The 16,759-nt window shown below is 32.3% G+C and overlaps 1 protein-coding gene across 1 annotated transcript in view; it reads right to left on the bottom strand.

Moving 5' to 3' along the window:
* LOC119641829 overlaps nucleotides 1–9,137 on the bottom strand; it is a 209,699-nt gene extending 200,562 nt beyond the window's left edge. Inside the window, exon 1 of the mRNA XM_038040696.1 lies at nucleotides 8,869–9,137. The gene's annotated coding sequence lies outside the window, so the exon portion shown is untranslated. The remainder of the gene's footprint in view (nucleotides 1–8,868) is intronic.
* Nucleotides 9,138–16,759: the final 7,622 nt, after the last annotated feature.

The following is a 16,759-nucleotide window of genomic DNA, read 5'->3' as shown; positions in this document are numbered from 1 at the left end:
ATCAATAAATCTCCTGTCTGGTGAATGCACTGTTGGCAGATCCTGGGACACGTGTCAATCTTCAAAGGACACGTGTCGAAATTTCTCAAAAGTCCAACAATTGGTTTACAAGTTACAAGTTATTGTTGTTGTGCTACCTTTGTAATCGGATTTTGATTAGACGTTGCTTCTTGATGGGGAAAAATATCTAAGTGGTTTGTTAACTTTAACTACACCGATGATGTTGCACGGTCTGGTCGCCTGAACTCGACAAAAAATCATCGGGAAAAAATGGTCTTGGAAAATTGAAAAGCGAAATGAGATACCTGACCCTTTAAAGATATCAGAACGCCGTGTATTTACCATTTTACATGAACATTTGGTTATGAGAACCGCTCTATCCGAAGCGAACGTTGCATTCATTCACTTTTAACAACAACGTCTTGATGACTCAAAGAGTTGTTTGGCGGAGTTTAGGTGAGATAAAAGGAATTTTTCCATACCGTATGTGACAATGAATGAAACGTGGATTCATTACTTCACTTCAGAGTCGTACAGACAGTCAACGGGGTGAACAGTAACCGGCGAACATCGTCTGACGCGAGGCAAATACTGTGACTTGTAAGCTAATGGTCGAAATGTCATAAAAATTTCAACTAAACTGTCTAAAGGTTGGTACTATCCAGGAATCATATGAGTCTGTCTGTCAGTAATATGGTCATATATGTGTCTGACTGAGAATTTATTGATTGATGTAATAATTTACGATTTTAAGACTATTTGAAACTTTTTGAGTTGATAGTGTTCGTCTTTGCTGTACATCATATAAATCTCTAAAAAAAAAAAAATTGTATATAAACAAAAAATTAGAGATAGCTTTGCACATTTTATTTATTAATACTTTTAATGTAACGAGCAAAGTGCTACTCAATCTGTTTTACTACCCGATATCGTTCGCATACCAGCGATAGGCGCTAATAGATTCGGGCAGAGCTGAATTTAAAATTCTTGCTCGTTTGTGTATGAGGCGAACAAGCTAACAAAAACTAATCAATACTCGTGCACATGACAATAAATGCCACACCAACCAGCGTTAAGTTCATTGTAAACATCACGTCTGTAGTATAGGCAATAGCACGGTTAATGAACATTAAGAGCTGATGTGCTGAAATGTGTTTTAGATTTTTATTTTTTTTTATTTTTCGTTATTTTTTTTTCCCCCCCGTTTGTTAATTTGCATGCATTGAAGTCTGTGGTCTGTGAGGCAAACAGCCAGTCAGTCAGGCAGGCAGGCAGCAAGGAAACAAAGTCAAATCACAAATTACTCACTCATCATCATTGCCAACTTCATTAGCAGCAGAAGCAGCACAAGCAGCAATAACAAACATCAACACTAACCGACAAAACACAGTTTGTGGCAAAAACATCATCACGTGTTTAATGTTTTCTCTAGAAATGAATTAGGTAATATAGCTAAACATATATGACCTACACATATAGCAAAAGCACGTATACAAATATATATACATATATGCATGTCACATCGCATGTGCATGCGCATTTGCACTTTCATAGCCCAAAAGCCTAGAAAAAGAAAACACGAAAGCTATCTGCCATGTATCGCACTGATTAATGATTTTGAATGATCTTCGAAACAACACCACAGCCAGCAACACATATATCAATATTTTCGCCTTAAAAACTTATTATTAACTGTTGACGGTTACATATTTATTTCTAAGAGCGGTAGGACACGAAAAAAAAAGCCCTATGCATTTGCTTATATTAATTTCGCAAAAAAAAAAAAAAAAGGTAACTAGTTATGCCTTGATGGCCACTCGTGGTATGCGAGAATGCATTACTTAAGGGCATTATTATTAAAATGCTTGCTTGATGTTTGTGGCATTGTGTATTATATGTTGTAAAATTGTCCATAAAAATCACTAGAATTATCTACCGAATGAAGGCGATGCCTTAATACCTTTATACTACGCTTTCGGTTCTTGCGAATGAAAAAAATCTCAAATTATATACATTTGAATATTTTTATGAGCAGAAGTAGAAAAATTGAAAACGAATAAGAAAGCGCGATTTTTTTTGCTTTTTTTCTTTTTTCTTTTTGCATATATTTTGCGTCTCTCTATCTTGTGTGTCTTGTCATATAAACAAAATGAAAATATTTGTTACGTTTGGCTTACATTTATTGAACATTATTTGAAGAAGAAACTTATTTCATACCTTTACACATGCCTCCGTTAAAAAAACCTACTTTGATGAACATAACAAAGGTTAAGATTTTTGAAAAATTCTTCTTAACAAAGTTGCTCGAGAGTAAACACGATTTTGACTCTAGTAAAACATATCTATAAATAAATAAATAAAAAAAAAATACCTTTGACACACACATTCCGTCCACATAAACATTTAAAGTAAAACAAGTAAGAAAACTATATACGGTCTTCAAGGAACCTGATATACTCTCACATCGCCGATAGAACAAAGCGATCCTTTTGAAGTGCTGTTAAAAGTAATTCAAACTTTTGAGAAAAACTTTAGTAATCGGAAGAGTTTTAGAAGAAAACAGATCGATATGGAATAGACAGAGTAATGGCTAGAAGAGTAAGCAGTTAATAGTTGAGGGAAATGCGAAATATAAAAGTAAATAAAGGAAGGATACGTGATCATAGAACAGTAGCCTGTGGAGCTAAGAGGATCAAGAGTTTTGAATTAAGAAGTCGGCTTATAAGGGGAATAGTGAGTAAAGGCTAAGTATTAAGGAGATTTGAATGTAAAAATAGGAAAGTAAGATTAAGTAGGTGGTCTTGGAATAATCTTGCATAGAGGAGAGAATAGGAAAGTAGAAGGATAAGAAAGCAGGAACACGACGAAGGGGAGATAAGAAGTTGCTAGAGCAGAAAAAAATGATGCTAAGATGATAAGTAACGGATAAAGGAAAAGGTAGGTATTATGTAGGCAAGTAGGAAATAGGGAGATGTGCGCTAAGGAAAAAAACAAGTACAAAAACGTATTTTAAAAAAAGTAATAAAAATCTGGTAAGAAAGATAATAAAGAGAGATAGAGAGAAGAAAGAGAAAGACCAATAATTGAATGAAAAGAGGAAATAAGTAAGAATTTTCATTTTTACCGCATTCCTCTGCTGTTGACATCCAGTCTTTTGAAGAACAAAATCAAAGATTTTCATAATGTCTGGTTATATTTTTACATAAGGTATACTATATGACTATAAATTTTTCAGAAAGGGAAATTTGTTTTATTATGGACTTTCTACATTTGAAAAAAAGAAAAAAAATCTTTTCTGCCTTGGACGTGACCATTCGAATTGCGATTCTTCCCTAAACATTCTATAGAGGCGGCCCGCGTCAAATTAATCCCCGTTTTTCTGTTATATAATATATAATATATGTATGTATGATTTAAGTAAAATATAAATAAGAAACCAGCTATTCTGCGGCTCGAAACACAGCTGTTTTATAGGAAGAGGTCGGCATGCTTAAAAAAAAAAGATGCGAACGTATGCAACTTTTAATATAAATCAACTATAACGTTATCGATTACTCTGGATATTGTTATTTCTTGGACTTCTTCCTGAACGTTGCAAGACACATCATTAGGTAGACTTTTATTAATTAATAAAACGTATAAAAAAATGCTTATTTTATGAACTCACATTCACTTATAAATCGGTATTGATGTGAAATTACAGATTGCGAACACAAAGGACTATTGACGGGCACCTTTTGTCTTTAAATGATGAAAGAATTTTGTTGACATTTGTCAAATATAAAATTAGATTGTTTCGTAAAGCGGCTCTGACTGAACATTGACTATTTACTGACTAGCTGCAGTCATACCTATAACAATCATTGTACGAGCTAATCAAGAATTTCTAATACATTTTTGGATTTATTTTAAATTATTGCCTTTCAATGGATGCGATTTTTCTTTTATAAATATATATATATTTTTGTTGTTTTTCTTCTTTTTTTTTTTTTTGGTATTGATTGGCATGAGAATTCAACTTAGTTACTACTTCAAAAATGACACATATGCGCGCATATAATGGTGTAATATTGTCAGTGCACGTATATTTATATATATGCATATATACATTCATACATACATACATATATATATATATACATACATACATATCGATCAGCAAGAAGCACCTGTAGGCAGACAGTTAGTGGGGCGGATAGACGGACAAACCGATAGACAATAGGCAAACAATGAGAGAACAAAACAAGCTACTCACCACAACCAACAAAACAAAACATTCATAGTTACCGGCTGAATAAGTAAAATCATTGATTGCATGTTTGGGGTTTTTGACGAAATATTGTTAAGTTTTTTACCTGACTTTTATTTTTTTCTTTTATTTTTTTTTTTTCGGCAGTTTTCTCATTAAATTGATCATAGTTTTTCATATGTAATCCTGTGTATTTTCACATATATGTACTAGTATGTAATGAGATTAATACACTGCACCGATATATATGCAGAACATACAAGGAACTTGTTATAACTGACTGACTGATTGACGGAAAAAACGGGTCATTTAATTAAAGAACATCGTGTGACCCAAAAATGAAAAAAAAATTGCAACTACAACAAAATACTTCATTAAAAATAAGAAGAAAACTGTAGATTAGTCTTAAATTGAATCTTAGATACCTTGCAGGTAAAGTTGATTAAAATTTGTACCGAAATGTAACCTATTACAGAGTTTTAAGTGTAACAAACACAAGACATGTAAGTAACATAATTTAGAATTCTACCTCACATGAATTATTATGAAGGCTACGAGCTGGATGGTAATAAATATTTTATAGGCTTAGGGCAGAAATTCTCACAATAGATTGGAGAAAAAGAAGAGAAAGAACTATCACTTTTCTCTTACTATTGTTTTCAAATTGATCACATCCATCTGGGTTTGACTGATAAAGAAAAGATTTGGCAACAAATTTGTTCCCGTTATAGTGAATTTCTTCTCGTATAGTTTTATCTTTCGTAAGGTTAAAGATTTGTGTCTTGTGTTCTTCGTTTGCCATTTTTTTGCCAAGCTCATTAGATGCTTCCTTCGGCGATTTTCATTCACAGCAGCCCAACTCCAGCAGTAGCTGTAACACTCAATTGCGCCCTTTTGTCAGAGTGTGATATCTTGTGAGCGCATATTCATAAGAATATATGAAAATTCCTTGCTCCCGTTATTTTTTATAAAAGTTCTGATTAGCCGAGTGTGACATCTTACGAGCGCATATTCATAAAAATATATAAATTGTTCTTCGTTATCTTACATAAGAGTTATTTTGTCGATTGCTGTTCGAAGTTAGTCTTGGAGCTGCCACATGTGTGGTTTTTACATCGTGGTTATGCACCTTTTCGCCCTGCCTTAGTGCCCTTGGAGAGTTCTTCACCAGAAATTCAACACACATCGTTCCCACCCACCCTACTAATTCTCTAATTTAGCTTGATCTGCTCTCAATCCCGTTTCGATTTGATTTAAGAATGAGAGAAAGAATCTATTTCTATCTATCTTTTTATTCATTCATAGATTTTTCCTCCACTTTTTCTTTTAGTACTTGTTAAACTTGCTTTATCCGGTTTAGGATGCCAGCGACTGAAGGCATTAAAATATAAAAGTAGGGGACGTCCTTTATTCGCGTAACGCGATGACGGTCAGAAACAAATAAAGAAAGAGAAAAGGCAGGAAGAAATAGGGAGCTGGTGGCTACTGTCTAGTGGACGTGTACTGTCTATGGCTACAACCGAAGTGAACTATGGAGATTTGAACCCACGAGCACTTACTCGTCGCGGGTATTACCTACTCCGCTGCTCATACGAACTCGAACTGCAAATACGCATTGAACGCAATGTACTTTCCAATAGCTCTTCGAATTTGAAACATTAATCTGAAGATGAAAAAGCTCTCTGGATCAATCGTCAAGTGTTCCTCAATAAAAAAAGCTGTGTATGTCATAGTGAAGGAAGTCAGATTCTATTGTTTCCTAATTTGAAAAATATAATAATAATAGAAGGTATAAAAGACTCGTTTTAGCGTGGTCTTCAATTGTTTCCTCCCTTTCGCAAAACTTGCAAATGTGAAGTCATGACTTATCTAAAAAGCCCGTTAAAAGCAAATAAATTCATTTACCAGCCCTTTCCTATAGTTAGCAAACAAAATTCATAAAGGTCTGATCTGGTTATGATTGATTCTAACTTAAAGAACATAAATAATGCTGTTATTACATGAATTTATTCTCAAGCTATGAGCAACGTTTAACATCATTTCCATTTATTTTGTTTGCTACTGACCCGTTTACTAAAGGTGTTTAATTTATAAATCTAAGCATGGCTATTGGAACCTTATAAATAATCTAAAATAGATGTGGTGCACACTTGAAGTGCATGGCGTTATACTCATACTTACTAAACAATATTAGTAACGTATAACATATAACATATAACAACACCCATATAATGCCAACTCAATGGCTTCAAGCCATATAACTAACAATAATAAAATTGAAAAAATTGAGAATAATCAGTTAAGAAGGCATCAACAATTCTAAACGCATTCCTGCCAATAACGTCTAACAGTGCGTATCACTTTCAAAGCAATTCAAAAGTGAAGCAAGAGCGGACAAAACACTACTTGAGATTACTGACACAGTTTCACACTCTTTTCTGTGAAAGACAATACAACGATGATAAGTGAATATAGACATACGTACATTTATATATTTCAGAACAATATACCGTTAAGAAAATTTTCAAGCCGTAGTAGAAACAAGCAAAAAGGTGCTTAAAAAGAAAACAAAAATTTTCAAAAATGCGATAAACGTCAAGTGAATTTGAATTTTCTACCACAATATATATGTGTATGTAGATACATATGTGACAATAAAAAATCATCATTGTATCAGGCTGAATTGAAATTCTAAAAAATTCTTCAATTTCAAAGTGAAGTTGATCGGAACGTGCATCATTTTCAAATTGCGCAACCATTATTTCGGGTCGTGATCCACATTTCAAAAGAAAAATCAGCCCAATTAAGCTTAATCGTCAGCTCTTTTCTTTGCTACCATACTAAAATCTTGTGCTCTAACGAAACATCTAATGATGTCTTCGAAGAATTACAATATATGCAATCGACCCGTTAAATTCGTGGCTGGGATCTAGATTTACACAATCAAGAATTACTTTAAATGAGAAAAGTTTCCCCCGTTTTTACTGAACTACCACCGCTCTGATAATTTCCGTAGGTGTGTGCACATGCATGAATAACGACAACAAGTAAATTCCGTTTTTTTAATTTCTTGCAGTATAATGGCCTACAGGATAATCCACGATTGCGGGTTTTTTTTTTTTTTTTTCAAGAAAATATGCTTTCATTATCATAAATTAGTTTTTTTTTTTTGCTTTTTTTATTGTTTTGCCACGGCTACGGTTCACTATTAAACTTTGTTTTAATGTTGATCAATATTTTATTAGTTCGCATATTTGTTAGAGTTAAGCGAAGGCATATTGTGTATGTGCCGCTGGAAAATAGTTTACATGTAAACGTTATGCATATTGAAGGCTACTTGTGTTCTTGTTTTTTTTTTTTTTTTTTTTTTTACTCTTTTTTCCTGCATTTTTCATTTAAAGTATTATTAACGCGCCTATAAAAATGATGTAATGATTTGATTATCGCTCCATAAAGAAAAAGGAGAAATTGGGTCAAAAAATCAGGTTTCAAAAGGAAATACTTTTATATACATATATATAAATATAAAAATTTACATGTACTTCACATTTTATTACTATAATTGCAACTGTGCAGTGAGTCTATTGACTTCATTGTAACACTCACGTTGCTACGTATTACATAGATCTAGTTACGGGTTTGTAGGGTATCAGAATCTTTTCAAAAGATAATAACAAATTCAATTGTCCTTAACAAGGTCATCATCATTGTTTGCCATTAATATTAGAAAATAAGGAATTTATACACCAAACTTGATTAGAGTCGTTGTTTCCTGATATACAGGCTTCCAATAACGGTTAACGGACATAACGCCATCAGCCAAGATATGCCTCGAAAGCATATTAAATTTTCCAAATAATTCCAGAAATATACCCCAGAAGCACCAAAACTCGATTTATTTTCTCATCTATGTCAAAAACAGCATAAAATTCTTGTAATTCAAAAATGCCGTTTACGTCTTACATTTAACTGCCGAATCTCAGTACTAGGAATATAAATCCCCATTAGCGTCGCTGGCAGCGCTAGCAATACGACTTCTCCAATATGTCAAAAATATCAAAAATGTGTTTTGGTTCCTCTTTTTTTTGGTCTGCTATGGCGAAATAAAACAAGTACATAAGTGCCCCTGTTCAAACCCATAGGCTAACAACAACATTTAAGCACGACTAGCCTTATAGCATCCGTGACAATATCAGATTTCGTAATCCAAAACGCTATTTTGATCATGCTACAAAGCTTGAACGTCGTATTATGTTACAAAGAACGCCAATTTATCTTCTTGTTTTCATCCCTTTGCTTGCATTGTCAATTTGAAACAGCATAACATCATAGATGGTATTTTAAAATGACAGTATTTTGACGGTGATAAAACAAACTAAAAGAAAAACTAAAAACCCCAAAAACTTACAAAAGGGACATCTTCTGCTCACAAACATACCTCTAACTAAGAAAAATTTAAATAAATGCGAATAGCAATCTGTTTCGACTAGTGGATCAGCAGAATCTTCTAAAATTCATTCTACATTGAATAGTAAACGTTTTCACATTTCGCATATAAACAAATAATTTGTTATAAAATGATTCACAAATAAAGCAAACATATAATAATACCTACTCACCTTGGATAAACGGCCAAATAAATGTCCAACTTTGTTACGCCCATTACACAAACGGACACGAAATGATTTAAAATGTTGTTCCATTACCCAGAGAGACGAACTTTATCGCAAAATTTTTATCATTAAGGTTAAGGGAACTGGAGATATATAAGCGTAATTTCCTCCACTTGCTATAGTTTTGTTAAAATAATTTCTTATTTTACATTAAAAAAGGAAAACTTATGGGAACTTTAATTTCGATTTTCTCTTTTATCTTGTAAAGAAATTAACTTATCTGTAATAGGGGATATACCCTCGCAATGAATAACACATTCGTACACACGCGACGTTTACACGAAAACTTACGAATTCTAATTTAATCAAAAACTTCTTTTTTCTCTTACGATTTTTCCCAATTTTTCTTTTAAGAACATTAACCAGCCAAATATATGCAAACATATCAGTAGTGCAAAGTTCGTTCATCTAGGCTTAAGAAATTTTCTAAAATTTTATTTGTTTTTTTTTTATGTTATTTCACAAAGAAAACATTTCTATATATAATCGAGAGCTTTTCTGCAGTTTTTAATGTAATTTCTTAACAATTTCAACAAATTTTTCACTAATTTCAGAATTCATCGAACGAAAAGAAAGTGATTTTGTCAAGTTACGATGTAAAACTAAACTAAATTATATCTTACTGGTATTGCCAGAGGAGAGTTTTAGGTATTTTGCTTTTAACTATACACTACGAAGTATTGCCAATTGGTGATGTATCACTAGTAAATAAATAGTCAAATGATGGTTTAATTTATCTCACTACACGTACAACATTAATGAGAAGGATTTTATTTATATGAAAGTTATTAGTGTATAGAAAAAAAAGTATTTGCATGACATAATTTATTAAAATTAGAAACGAGTTGTTCTTATCTCAACTCAATTGAATACTTTACTCGTTCCATACTTATGCAACCTGCTACAGAGGGCTATGGCATGATAGATGTGTCATTAGGGTCGCAACACTTACTATGCCAATTAGAGATCACACAAAGCCTAAACTTCAAAGTTGATCTAAGTTAATATATATGGAGATGTTGTAGTCTCTCTATCCAATATTTGATTTATTTGACTGTTATTCAATTATTTATGGTAGTGAAAATCGTAATAAAAAGTTTAGATTTTTCAAGGCTGTAGAATTTAAAAGAAAGTCATAAATTGATTAGGGGGACGGTGCTCGTCAGCAGAAACCCTATTGAAAATTGTTCGGCTCGAACTGCTTATTCGACCACTTCCCCGATAACGCCTTGTTTTAAAAATAGGTATATGAATAAATGCATAATTATGCGGGCTCTGACCCAGCATTGTGTTCTTACTTGTTCAATAAATAAAATAAATTTTACAATAATGTTATAAAATAGAAAAAACCTATAAGAACGCTATTATTTTTCTTGGAAAGGAAGCTTGCCAAACGATTGTTCGTCAATTGGCATAGAGATGGATAACCTTTTTCTATTAAAACTTACCTCCTAATATCATTTAGCATGTAATACTAGTCAGCCTTCAAGAACAGGAATAGTTGTTGTCTTTCTGGCTAATTTGTTCACTAAACTAGAGTTCATTCTTGCAGGTACCAGCAGAGATCAGTAAGCAACTCTGTAGCGTTAAGCTTATGCGCTCATTTAGAATGTCACGCGACCCAGATTGTTATATCGCTGTTTTCATTCGCCTGTTAAAGCCTAAAGCTAAACCGCAGAATTTATTTTAAAAATGTGTTCCTTATCCTAATTTCCGATAACGATTTTAATTGCCGAAAGAAAGTCAACGGAACAAATACGCATAGCGTGGATATGTCTTAAAGTCGTCCAAATCTTGACTGAGGCAAACATTTTAAAGAAGAAAGGAAATAAAATAAAAGTGCTCCAAACAGAATTAATGAATGAATATTGCTTTATCCAATACATACAAGCATGACTTGTCTAGTTTAAATTGATATCTTAGCCTTGTTTAAAATTTTAATCGTACTATTAATAAAAATGAAAAATTGCAAAAAATTCATTAAATTCCAGAAAAATTGTACAAAGATCAAAAGTCACTTTCATTTTGTATTCATTCACAATACATTCATCTTGAAGAGAGAATGTGCATTCGCAAGACTTCATCTTAAATTTGAGATATGTAACATACACATGTGCTACATATGGTCTTTCCTGAAATTATAACATAAAAAAGTTGAAAATTTTGCAACAACAAAATGAAAAAAAAAAAAAATTATTCTCCATAAATAATAATCACATTTAGAGACTTTAAAGTCAAAACCTATCATGACTTGCAAGAGAAACATTTGTCATGTTGATAATCTTAGCTTAACGCTATAAAGTTCAATTGGTGTTAAGTGCGATTAACGATCCAATTTTTTATTTATTTACTTTTGAGTTTTTCTACTTTTTTTTTCAATAAAAAATTTACATACACTCTGGCGCAGTTAAGCGATTACATGTGTGTGCAAAAATGAAACTATTTTAGCAGGATTCTATTGAAGTGCACTCTGTTTGGCATGCGAAAGTGATTTGCTATACTTTTATGGATGGATAGTTGTTCGATACATTTGTCATTCGATTTGTAAAGTGACGAACCAAGACCTTCGAAAGCAGATGTATGTGATTTAGATCAGTTTGACCCTTTAGTGAGCCTTCAGTTGTGTTTATAAGGCGCCTATTCGAATCTAAAAATACTATTCGCAAACACACCTGATTCGTCCAAAGAAATTACAAAACTAAATCGTTCAATATACGCTTCAATAGCAATGGAAAATATATATGTAACAAAAAGGAGTCGATCAACTACTCACTTTGTGATAAAGGAAACGTTGAACAAATTTCAAAAAATTAACGACGATTGACTTACTTTAGGTTGGACACAGACACGACAAAATAGCCAAGCAGGGAAAGCGGTTAACTTTGAAAGAGAAGCTAGAAGACGCGCTGGAACAAATAGTTAAGTGACGTTAATCAAGTAATCATCATTCAATAAATTCTGAGATTAAATGAGAAAAATAATATTTTCTTCTCCAAAGGTCAACTTTACTCTTCAGCATTCTTTCCTGTACAATTAGTTCAACGCTTCCCTAACATTTTTATGCCATCTTTATAGAACGTTTTGTCAAGACGCTTAAAATTCATTTCACTTTCAGCAAAAATCTCATCATTTGATTCAAATCTATTTCCCTTGAGCGTTATGTTGAGATTTACAAGCAGATCATAGTCGCTAAGGGCTAGATTTGGAGAAGAATATGGCGAGTGTGACGTAATTTTTCATCGAATTGTGACACGATATTTTTATTCTTAGGTGAATAACCGCGATATTCTTTCGGAACACAGTCCCCTCATGATCAAATTATTATACAAAATATTTGCATAGTCCTCGTACTTTTACTCTACTTACTCTTTATCTTAATCCCATAATCTTTCTATTTTTTAACCAAAGCGGCGTAGCTTTCTTTGATCTAATTTACAAAGTCTTGCCGCTTTTTGATCGCCGCCACGTAATCGTCGTACCACAGCGAACTAGTTTTAATATTTTTTATTCATAGCCTTTTAGTACTTATTGATCATATATACTTAATGTCACTGACTTTTTCATTACACGCGCGGTATTTAATTTTTTAATGGGCTTTTTGTGACTTGTAAAATTTTGAACCATAAAATTTTGAAATGGAAAGTTTAAAGCGAAGAAGAGATAAACAATCATAATAATAATAAAAATGTTACAAAATTTCTTATAATATTTGTATATATGTGCGAGGCATAAGAACGAAAGTGACTTTCCCAACGTACGTATGTGACGTGAAATATGGTGTGAAATTAAAAAAATAATTCAGACAAATTAACTACAATTAAAAAACATAATTCACATTTGTTTTTTTTTTTTTTTTTTATTTCATTTCTTCTTTCATTTTGTTTTTGTTTGCTATTTTGCTTTGCTGTTACAAACAAGACAATTAATATACAACAATATGAACACAAAAAAAAAAAAAAAAAAAGCAAAAAACACTTAGCTCTATCTACGTAACATAACAGCAACTAAATATATACAAAAATTAACGATTTTTGCCAAGTAATGGTTTCAAAGCAAATAATTGAGCCCACGGCAATGAAATGCTTATAGAATTTATATACAATCAGTAGACATATATATAGTATATGGGCATTCCTTTTGCTTTGCTTTTCTTTTCCATTTCTTTATGTTTTATTTATTCGCACTTGTATGTGTTTGTGCAAATGGATTTAATTAATGAACATACGACACGCATATGAAGTTTAATTGTGCAATTATCACACAAAAAAACCAGTTACCTGTGACTTTAAAAAAAAAAAAAAAAAAAACAAATTGATAAATAAAAAATATTTTATAGACACATATGTAAATGTATGCACAATTATCGGCAACAGGTGCCATAGGTTAAATAAAAAGCTAAACATTTTAGTTAAAAATTTTGATGGGAGATAGTGTTGAAATATTTTATTATTAACGCTATTGCTTTTAATTTTTCCATTTTATGATCGTCGCGCGAATTCAAATATAATCATATTTTATTATATTGCTTTTATCGCTTACGTTATTAAGTCATCAATGTGATTGTCTGTCTACCCCATATGTTCATGTCTTCAATTTATATTTTGAGAATGAATTCAGTTTATCCGTAAGCATCTTCGTCTTAGTTAAGTGTTAATGTCAAAATACATTATTTCAAACAACTTTGTTTACCGCTCATAGTCAAAGGATGAGGATAGTCATCTACTAATTTTCCCTTTGGCTTGCTAAGCAACGAGAGAGCTATTGTTATAAGTGCATACAATACATATAAGAATTTCACGTAACTATATACCACAAAATAGTTTTTTATTCATTTAGGACTTTTAAATCATTTAAAATCTGTACAGCCGCAATAGTTGGAAGAGAAAGGTGGCATATGAATATGAATAAATTGAATAGGGGTAATGACTCCTCTGCAAGCACGGCCACGACAAGCAAAGAGAGAAAGTGAGATAATCGCTAAAAACAGACGACAATTCTCACACATATTCTCCAAAAATTTGATCGATTATATAGAATAGTATTGGAACAGCGGTTACAAAATGTAGTTCAGTTTCATAGGTACAATTAAGCTAAAGCTTGTGGTGATAGATAATCAGGATTCGTTGTGTAAGCTACTCTCACTATTCCTAAGTTATTTCCAATCAACAGTTGTATGAGGACCAAAGTCACAAGACGCGCTTGCCACATGATCTACACTTAGGTTTAAGTTATTGTTACGTAATTTTAGTTGTAAGTTCGGCTTAAGTAATAAAATTGGAAATGGGAAGGTTTTACCGCTCGAAGACGCGAACACGGTGATCAATTGGCCAACGCCAATTTCTTTTCGAAAATAAGTTAAGTGGTCTTGGCGACCGCCGTAAAATCCGCAGAAATCCGTGTAAGTGCACATGACACGAGCCGCTGTTCGGATGTCAATAGAATGATTTACAAATAACTAGCGTTTTAAAGGCGTTTCCCACCTGTGAATACTTAATACTGATACGATTTGTCTAGGTTCCAAAACGACCTATATTCCTACCTATGCGCACAATATAATGTACATCTAAACTACATCAAAGAAGGACTATGTCATTAGAGATAAGAGAAAAGTGAATACTGCGTGTGTTATTGGCGAGGAGAACTGAAGGCATGTTAGGATAGTGTGAAATTGTGCGAAATGAAGTTTAAATTAATTAATGCTACTGGTCTGCAAATAGATTTTGTATTTGACTTGCTCGCTATAGTATCGTTCATATTTTTTGGCTGTAATAATAGTTGAAAAAATTCAGAGTCAATCGAAATGATTTTAAGTTTCGTCTTAGCTCTCTTTGTTTTTTAATTTTTTTAATTAAACTAATTTTTAATAAACAAAACGATTTTAATGTTCTAATGAGCATCAATTGTTAAGAAAAATCAATTCACTCAAGCGTTTAGAAAGTTTTCATGGAAAATTGTAAATCACTGATTATTCAATCGCACCCGTTTTTATGAAAAAAAAAACCACGTATAAGATGGCATATTAAGTTTATTATAAAATTGGTAACTCAATGCATCCCTTTCTGCATTGCTTCGAATAATTGAAGCGAATAATTTTGAAACGGGTTCCTTAGCTCGACGAAAATCAACCGATTACATGGCGTACAAAATGATGCCAACGAAGTCTAAAAAACTTTCATTTCCATCTATTTAGTGTCCGTGTATTACAAAGCATGGATTTTGAAAACCTTGTCGCACTTGAGTTTTGAACCCGCAACCATTAAGTTGCTAGTCGCGATTCTTTGCTTATTCGGCTACTTATTCGTTTCTTCATCAAACAATTGAATGCTTATGAGACTTTTATATAAAAATTTTCGTTTTTTCAGTAATTAAATAATTTTCTTTTAGCCTTTTACCCCTTGCGGTAAAGTTGCATAGTAAAGTTTTCGTTGCTTGCGACTACATTTCACTTCATGTCTTAGAAGTGATGGCTATTTATGTGATGATCCATCTTACTTGGTATCTCTTAATGAATTATCTAAACATATGTATTATTTTTCATGTTTTATTTATTTATTTTTGCTTCTTTTTCTGCGATTCTTTAATTTAATAATTCTTATTATCTCTCCTTTCGTTAAAACTTAAAAAGCATGAAATTGCTGCTACTTATGTTCAAATAAAAAAAACATTCAATTTTACCTGAATTCTTCTCCGCATCATAATACACTTACTTGTATTCCTCTGTAAGAGTTTCTAATGCTTATAGAGAATATATATATGTTTTATTTTTTTTTCTTTCTAAAAATTAATTATAAATACACCAAGTAGAGCAGTTTCGAATGCTTGAATGATTAATGGTTTGAAGCTCTCTCGAACTGTTTGTCCATGTGCTAAATTACAATTAAAGTTTGTATATTTTTTGTATTTGTTTTTTTTTTTGAGCGAAAATGGGGAAACTTTTTCAAGAAATTTGTTACAAAAATTTAATCCATTAATTAACATTAAATTTTAATGGTAAAGTGATTACTTTAATGCGAGCCTTTAAAAAAACTCTAATTAAAAATTTTTTATGTTTATAGATGAAGTGACGAAGACGTAGATAGACGTAGAGAACTGTTTTCAGGGTATAAAAGTTTCATGACAAAATAGAATTCCTCTTAATTGGCCGATTAAAATGTCGCAACCTCTTTCCTAACTGGGATCATTTACCTCTCAAGAGAGAGAGAGAAGTAAAAGCTACGACTATTGCAAATAATAGATGAATAGATGATGATAGATGGAAGATATGAATATCTTCTCCTATCATTCATTTCTTAAAGACCAGTTTCGCAGGGAAGTAATTTCAGAGCCAAGTCCTTGGCATCTTGCTCCATATTGTTCTGACTTCTTTCACACACAATTAAACGGATCCTTTTCATCAAAGACTTTTATCTTAAAATTTTAAAGGAAAGAGGAAAAAATAATTATCGATACTGTGTTACATTGCGTGGGCATGACTAACTTTTTTCCATTTTCGACTTTAGAAACACACACCTAACGAAATATACTTAGTCTTGTATCTATTGTAGTATATAAGAAATGAGCAAAAACCCTGTTTTTATTTCTTGTTGTTGTTCTTAAGAGAGAGCTGTTCTTACTCTCTTCCTTCTACTGCAGCCGTGTGCTCTGACCAATCTGTCTCTATAAACTTCCTCTGCTTTTTATGAAAAAAAAAAGAGTTGTCAACACAGTCTGTCAGTTGACATTATCGCTATCTCGATGGCCAACATCAGAGTTAAATCTCTGTCGAAACATTTTCGTTGCCACGTTCAGCCAAGTTCCAATTAAGTTTTCTTTCCAAACTTTAAAAAAATCTCTTTCA

The sequence above is a fragment of the Glossina fuscipes genome, unplaced genomic scaffold (genome assembly GCF_014805625.2).
Source record: "Glossina fuscipes isolate IAEA_lab_2018 unplaced genomic scaffold, Yale_Gfus_2 180, whole genome shotgun sequence".
Classification (NCBI taxonomy): Eukaryota; Metazoa; Arthropoda; class Insecta; order Diptera; family Glossinidae; genus Glossina; species Glossina fuscipes.
Note: the sequence above shows the minus strand (reverse complement) of the source record. Positions and strands in the feature narration are given on the sequence as shown.